Source organism: Triturus cristatus, chromosome 9 (assembly GCF_964204655.1).
Source record: "Triturus cristatus chromosome 9, aTriCri1.1, whole genome shotgun sequence".
In the NCBI taxonomy this organism is placed as follows: domain Eukaryota; kingdom Metazoa; phylum Chordata; class Amphibia; order Caudata; family Salamandridae; genus Triturus; species Triturus cristatus.
The window spans coordinates 1,201,933,832-1,201,940,902 of NC_140592.1; the positions used below are offsets into that span (position 1 = coordinate 1,201,933,832).

General features: G+C 44.2%; 1 pseudogene; it reads left to right on the top strand.

Moving 5' to 3' along the window:
* LOC146799624 (uncharacterized) overlaps positions 1-1,714 on the top strand; it is a 47,928-nt pseudogene extending 46,214 nt beyond the window's left edge.
* The last annotated feature ends 5,357 nt before the right edge of the window (positions 1,715-7,071 follow it).

Here is a 7,071-nt window from a genome sequence, read left to right on the forward strand (position 1 = left end):
TCTTGGGATCACAGGTGTCGCCCTGTCCTGGTTGAAATCCTTTCTTCAGTGCTGCTCATTCCAAGTGATAGAGGGTAGTTACACCTCCAAAGAGAATCCTATACGTTGTGGAGTGCCTCAGGGCTCGTCCTTGAGCCCCACGCTCTTCAACGTTTATATGTCCCCTCTGGATAAGATTGTCACACCACATGGTATCAAACTTCTGATATATGCGGATGATACCCAGCTGGTTGTCGCTCTTAGTCAGCATGAAAATCCTACCATCGACCTTTATTCCTACCTGAGAGACATAGCCAGCTGGATGGACAGATCTCACTTGAAACTTAATAGTGACAAGACTGAGATTCTTGTGATGGGGAATCAGTCCCACTTTCGTCCGGACTTCCTCTGGCCCCCATGCATGGGCAGGCCTCCAACCCCCAAATCCGAGATTAAAAGCCTCGGCTATGGCTGGACCAAAATCTCACCATGCCTACCCAAGCAAGGAAAACTGCCGGAGTCTGTTATGGTCTCTTGCGCTCCGCCCGGAAGATTCTACCATTGCTCCCATTCCAATCGAGGAAACTCCTGATCCAAGGCCTCATTCTGTCAAGGTTGGATTATGGAAACGCACTGTACCTGGGCGCACCGCGGAAAGTAACAACTAAACTCCAGGTAGTGCAGAATACGGCCGCACGGATTCTTACCAACACCAAGAGTCGTTGCTCGGCCAAGCCAGCCATTAGAGCGCTACACTGGCTGCCCGTCTTGGAAAGAGTGCAGTTTAAGGCGCTCCGACTAACACACAAAATTCTCAACGGGAAAGCCCCCCCTATCCTCAAAGATCTGGTGACTCCTTACATCACCTCCAGATCCCTCCGATCTTCTGACGCCCACCTAACTCTACCACCTAAGATCAAGAGAGCACGATCGGGAGGTCGTCGCTTCTCTTACAATGCCTCCAAACAGTGGAACTCCCTCCCCCCTGACCACCGTGCACAACCTAATCTTCTAACATTCTGAACATTTCTGAAGACCTGGCTGTTCCCGTAGGCTTCCCCTCTTGATTCCCCCTGTACTTCTGTTCCGCGCTGGGACGCTTACGGGCAGCCATGTGCTCTAGAAATCTTCTATCAGACTGAACAAACGCCACTCTAAACAACTGGAGCGCAAAAGGAGAATGATCCAGAAAAATGCAGTTAGGAGCACATTGAAGTACAACTTAAGATGCTACCACCAAATGATGTGGACCCCCAAACGTACCACTCTGGCTGACCACCTATATGCCAGCATCAACAGAAGAGAAGAAATCTTTGCCATCCTGAAGAGTTTCACCTTACCTGCAGCTTCCGCGCTCTTGATCAACTCCCCGCAAAACGTTTGCAACAATCCCTTCAAAAACAAATCACCACCATGTACGGCAACTCCAACCTGCAATCAGACCCAACAGACCTCACTAAATGCCTACCAAGGTTTTACAAAAAAACACTGCTAACTATATGGTGTGACTTCACCCCGAAAGAAACCGCTACTCGATAGGGCTGCCACCCATTAGCATCATGCTCACACTCATTCTGAAAGCCTCAACCTCTTTTGCAACCTTCCCAGATGCTTGGAAATATACAACAGTTGTCTCATTTCTGAACAAACCCTACATGGACACTTCAATGCTTGCCAGCTACAGACTTATGTCCCTCCTACCACTCCTGTCAAAGGTCTTAAAGAAAATCATTAAGTGATGCCTCACCAAGTACCTCAACAACCACTAACTCCTCCACGCCACTCAGTCTGGTTTCAGATCCAACCCCAGCATGGAAACTGCCTTTAATTGCCACCATGGATGAAATCCGATTGACTCTCAGTGGAGGTAACCTCATCCTACAAGACTGCTCTGCAGTGTAAGACACGGTCTCTTCCCCCATGCTTATCCAAAGCTTACATGACATCGGAATCTAAGGACACACACTTTGATGGATCTGCTCTTTCTTGACTGGAAGGACCCAGTCAGCCAAACTGGCATTGTACACCTCAGACAATTATGACCTTATCTTCTAAGTTTCACCACGATACTGCCTGGCCCCTTCCTCTTCAACACATACATGATCCCTTTAGCCAACATCATCTGCTCTCATGGCATCAACATCTTCTATGTCAATGACACACTACTCAGTCTCTCCCTTACAGACAGGACTCTAAGTACCCAAATCAAGTTCAGTGCCTGCATGACTGAAATCGCTCACTGGATGAAGACCAACTGTCTGAAGCTGAACACTGACAAGAACGAAATGGTGATCTTCAGGAACTCCTCCTGGTTGCCAAAAAATCTAGGAGCACCACCCACATCCCGAACCTGAGGATCATCATCGACAGCAAACGCAACATGACTGCCCAAGTCAACGCCTTCACCGCCTCATGCTTCCATACCCTGAAGATGCTAAGGAATATTTTCATATTGTTACCAATCAGCACCCAGAAAACCTTCAGGCACCCTTTATCAAAAGAAAGCTAAACTGCGGGAACACCCTCCCTTTCCAGAAGCAACAGAAAACGTACTAGAAGGCTGCAGATCATTCAGAACTCGGCATCAGAATCACTCTCAATCTTCCATGCTGCACTCACATCACTCCGCACAGGAAGGAGCTCCTCTGGCTCCCCATCCACAAACAAGCAGAATTCAAACTCTTCACTCACACTTTCATGACACCACGTAACACTTAACAATCATATATGTCACAAAACTCCCAGACACCTCCGCTCGTCCGAACTTCTGCTTGCACACATCCTACACATACAGAGTCTCCTCCTACATCACTCATAAAGCGTGGAACAACCCGCCAGTACACATAAGAGCCTCCTCCTTACTTCTTGAATTGTGCACAAACTGAAGACGTTACTTTTCAAATAGTCCCACTAAGTCTAGGTTTGGCTAGCCTCACACCTGCTCACCACTAGGATATCCTCCTGGGGTGCATTCCACAAATCTATATAACATAACGTAATGTAACATAACGCACATAAAGTAACATAACATAACGTCTCATAACACAACATATCATAACTTAAGATAATATGATGAATTGCTGGAGGAATCAGTCATTCTGGATCCTATATTCCCAGTAACTTCTCATTTTCAGCATCTAAAATCTCCAAGTGCAAGAAAACAGCCCATCGGATTCATCAGGCCCCCCCATAAGAAGGTCCTAAGTGGTGTATTTCAGTGACACACCTCTCTAGGTAACTCGACAATTCAGAAGGATGTGCTAACCAATAGGAAAGAAAGAGTGGATTCTTTTTTTTTTTTTATATTTTTTTTTTTTCCTCATATACCAAGATGGGCATTCCTGATGGGAGGCCACAACCTCTCTCCACCAATCAACATAACCCAGCCCTGATATTGGAGACCGGTGTGGAGAGAGAGAGGCTCAGACCCTCAAGCTACCACTGTTTTTAATGTCCACTCCTTTTCACGCTACCAGATAACCCAGCGCTATTTAGGAGGGATCAAACCAACAGTGCCCAGGTGAAATCATTGGAATGTTCTTTATCTATTCCGCCATGCCACAAGGGCTGCCCAGATTTTTCCATAACTATTTCCGTCACATGCCATATCGGATTCACTAGTATATATTATATATTTCAGACACTCTGTAAAGATTGGAGCACTTATGTTTTTCCAGGCTCTACATATCTCTCATCTTGCCAGGATAATCACATAAAAAATAAATTTAGATGTCGGATCATTAAGATGGTAATCTGTATGCAGTCCGAACATAATCATTTCTGGAGTGACTTCAATATGTTTATGTAATACCTCGACTAAAATGTCTCGCACCATGGCCCAATAGCTTAATATCTCAGGGCAATCTATAAACATATGGCAATCGTCGGCTGCAGGCATTTTACATCTTGGGCAATGATGGCATAAGCCTGTTATCTTTGTTAGCTTTTTTGGGGATATATAGGCTCTATATGCAGTATATAAATGGTTTCTTTTAAGTGGAGCTAATTTAACCACCGCATGTAGCATGGTAAAAGAATCCCCCCATAATTCCATGAGATTAGAATCTGAGTTTATAACATTGCCCCAGAGTTTATAAAGTTCGGATTCTGTTATTGCTTCCACCTCTAGGATGGCCCAGTACCAAAAAGATACCTCCTGCTTCCATCTACCCCTCCTTGATACATAATCGAACTTAGGGCTCAATGATTCAGATTCCAGGATTTAGTTGCCCACCATCCTGACAGCTGATAATATTTATACCTTGATAGCGTTCCACCAGTCAGGCAGGATAAGGACTCCCAATTCAGAAGCTGCGAATCTTTCTGTAGATCCTGTCAGAAAAACAAGCCTGCCACTTTAAGAGGACGAGATAATTGATCATTCAGGCAGTCTGGTGTACCTGGGGAATCCCATATCGGGGCCTGAGGTGCATAGTATGGGATTTTTAGACTCTTTCTAACATACAGCCCGTTCCTAAGAGCAGTATCCAGAATCTTTAGTCTAACCCTCTTAAAAAACCGTGGATCGCCATACTTAAATAGAAAGTATTCTTGCCCCTGAGGTATACCATGTAATAGGGATTGAAACAATAAACCCAGAGAGGAGGCATCAGTCTTTCCGGCTAACATTCTGAAGTTCTTAAAATGGAAGGAGTGACAATAAACAAGTAAATCTGGTAGGGTCAACCCTCCCATACTAAGACTTCTCCTTAATTTTTTCCAGGAGATCCACAATGTCTTAGCATTCCAAATGAACAAGCCTATTTTCCCCTGTATTTTGGCAATATCTGATGCTGAAAATGTCAATGGAATAGAGCCAAACAAAAAGGTTATCTTCGGCAGAATAATCATTTTAATTAGATTTACTCTGCCAAAAATACTCAAGGAGAGGCCAGACCATCACTGCAATAGACCACAAACGTCCTTATAGACTCTCGTCAGATTTATTTTAGCTATTTCTGAAATATTTTGGGCCAAAATTATACCCAAATACCTCATGTGTGTCTTAGCTCCAACTGCCCCTCCTGCCTGGATCCAGTGCATAGTCTCAGTTTTTTCTTTATTTACCTTATACCCCGAGATTTCTCCGAACAATTCTGCTTGCTCAAACAGTCTTGGGATAGCCTCAGCTGGATTAGAGGTAAACATGAGGAGATCATCGGCGTATAGAGCAAATTTTAGTTCTAGGTCTGCAATTCTAAAAGGATGGATCACAGGATCAGCCCTGAGCTGGCAGACAAAAGGTTCAATATAAAGGTTAAATAACAGAGGTGATAAGGGACACCCCTGTCTAGTCCCTCGAGAAATTATGAACCAGTCTGAGAGCACTCCGTTTACCAAAACTTTTGCTCGAGGGCTCTTATATAGGGACCGGACAGCTGAAACAAAGTTAGAGGGAAGTCCGAACCTAGATAGAGCCGACCATAGATAGGACCAGTTTACTTGATCGAAAGCCTTAGCGGCGTCGAGGGCCGTAAGGGTCAGCGGGAGCTTCTTAGCCACTGCAACATCTACTGCTGCAATAGCTTGGAAGGTTAACTCATTCAACTGTCTGTCAGGGATAAAACCTCTCTGATCCTGATGTACAATTGTTTTAATGACCTTGGCCAACCTTGCTGCTAGGACCCCTGCGAAGACCTTATAGTCGGTGTTCAACAATGAGATTGGTCTGTAAGACTCAATCTTCAGGGGATCTTTATTAGGCTTCAGGATCAGGGTGACTGTGGCTTCAGACCAAGTATCCGGAATAGTTTCACCCAATAAGTATATTTTATTGAACAAAGTCGTCAAGGCAGTGACAACTTCCTTAGACTCTATCTGATATAGTTCAATTGGGAGCCCGTCCGGGCCTGCTGCCTTACCCCTGGCCATTTTTTTATCTGGGCGGAGACTTCCTCTTCTCTGATACTCGAAGCCAAGAAGATGCAGTCTGTTTCTGTTAACCGAGGGATCTCTATCTGGTTTAGCCAATCTTCTATTTTCCTAATAGAAGGACTTACATCTTCTTTATATAGGGTTTGCATGAATGATCTGGCCTCCTCTCGAATAAGGACGTCATCATGCGTGATGACTCCTGTGTCTTGAAGCAGAATACACCCAATCTGGTTTCGAACTCTATCCATTCTAACTTTCCAGGCAAGAAGATGGCCGCATTTTTCCCCATAGGAGAAATTCTGAAGCCTACTTGAATCCCACCTATCTTTTAAGATTTTATCTAAACTTGCCTGATATTCTGCCCGCAGACCATCGAGTTCACTTTGAATAAGAAGTATATTATTTCGAGGATCTACGGAGGCCTGCTGAAGCTGCTCTTCCTTTTGTTTGATCTTAACAAGGCTCTCTTTTTCGATCCGCCTTCTAGCCTTATTTCTCCTGATCATCCATGCTCTTATGGTCCCTCTTATATACGCCTTGAATGCTTCCCATATAGTCTGATCGGTTGCTGTTCCAGAGCTGAGCCTGAAATATTCCTCTATACCCGATTTTAAGTTACCTATGACCTCCTCTTGTGATAGTATAGACCTATCTAATGTCCACTTTCTCTGTTGATTTTCTTTCTTTAGGTTTATGGTCAGTTCCACCATAGAGTGATCAGAGAGTATGGCTGGAATATATATTATGGATTCCACATTAGGATAAAGGACTTGATCCAAGAGGAAGTAATCAATCCTCGAGTGGTGCCTATACTTACGGCTAGAGAAGGAAAAGTCCTTCCTGTTACAGTTTTTTACCCTCCAGATATCTATTAAGTTGAAGTCTTTAATTATATTTTTCAACTCTACTAACGACTTACGGGGGGGGGAATATATTTAGCCCTAGATGTACGATCTAGGTTCTTATTCAAAACCAGATTAAAGTCACCTCCCAGCACAACTGGTATTGTCAGGGCAGAGAGACTAGTTTTTAAACATGTCAGAGCTCCGGGTGTATCCTGATTTGTCCCATAGTATACTGCACAAACTAATGGAGAGCTTTCAACTAGAAGAGATGCAACTAACCATCTCCCTGAATGGTCCGTCTCAAACTTTACGACTCTAATCCCCTTATTAGATCGAATTATAATTGCCACCCCCCTTGTGTTTCCTATCTGTT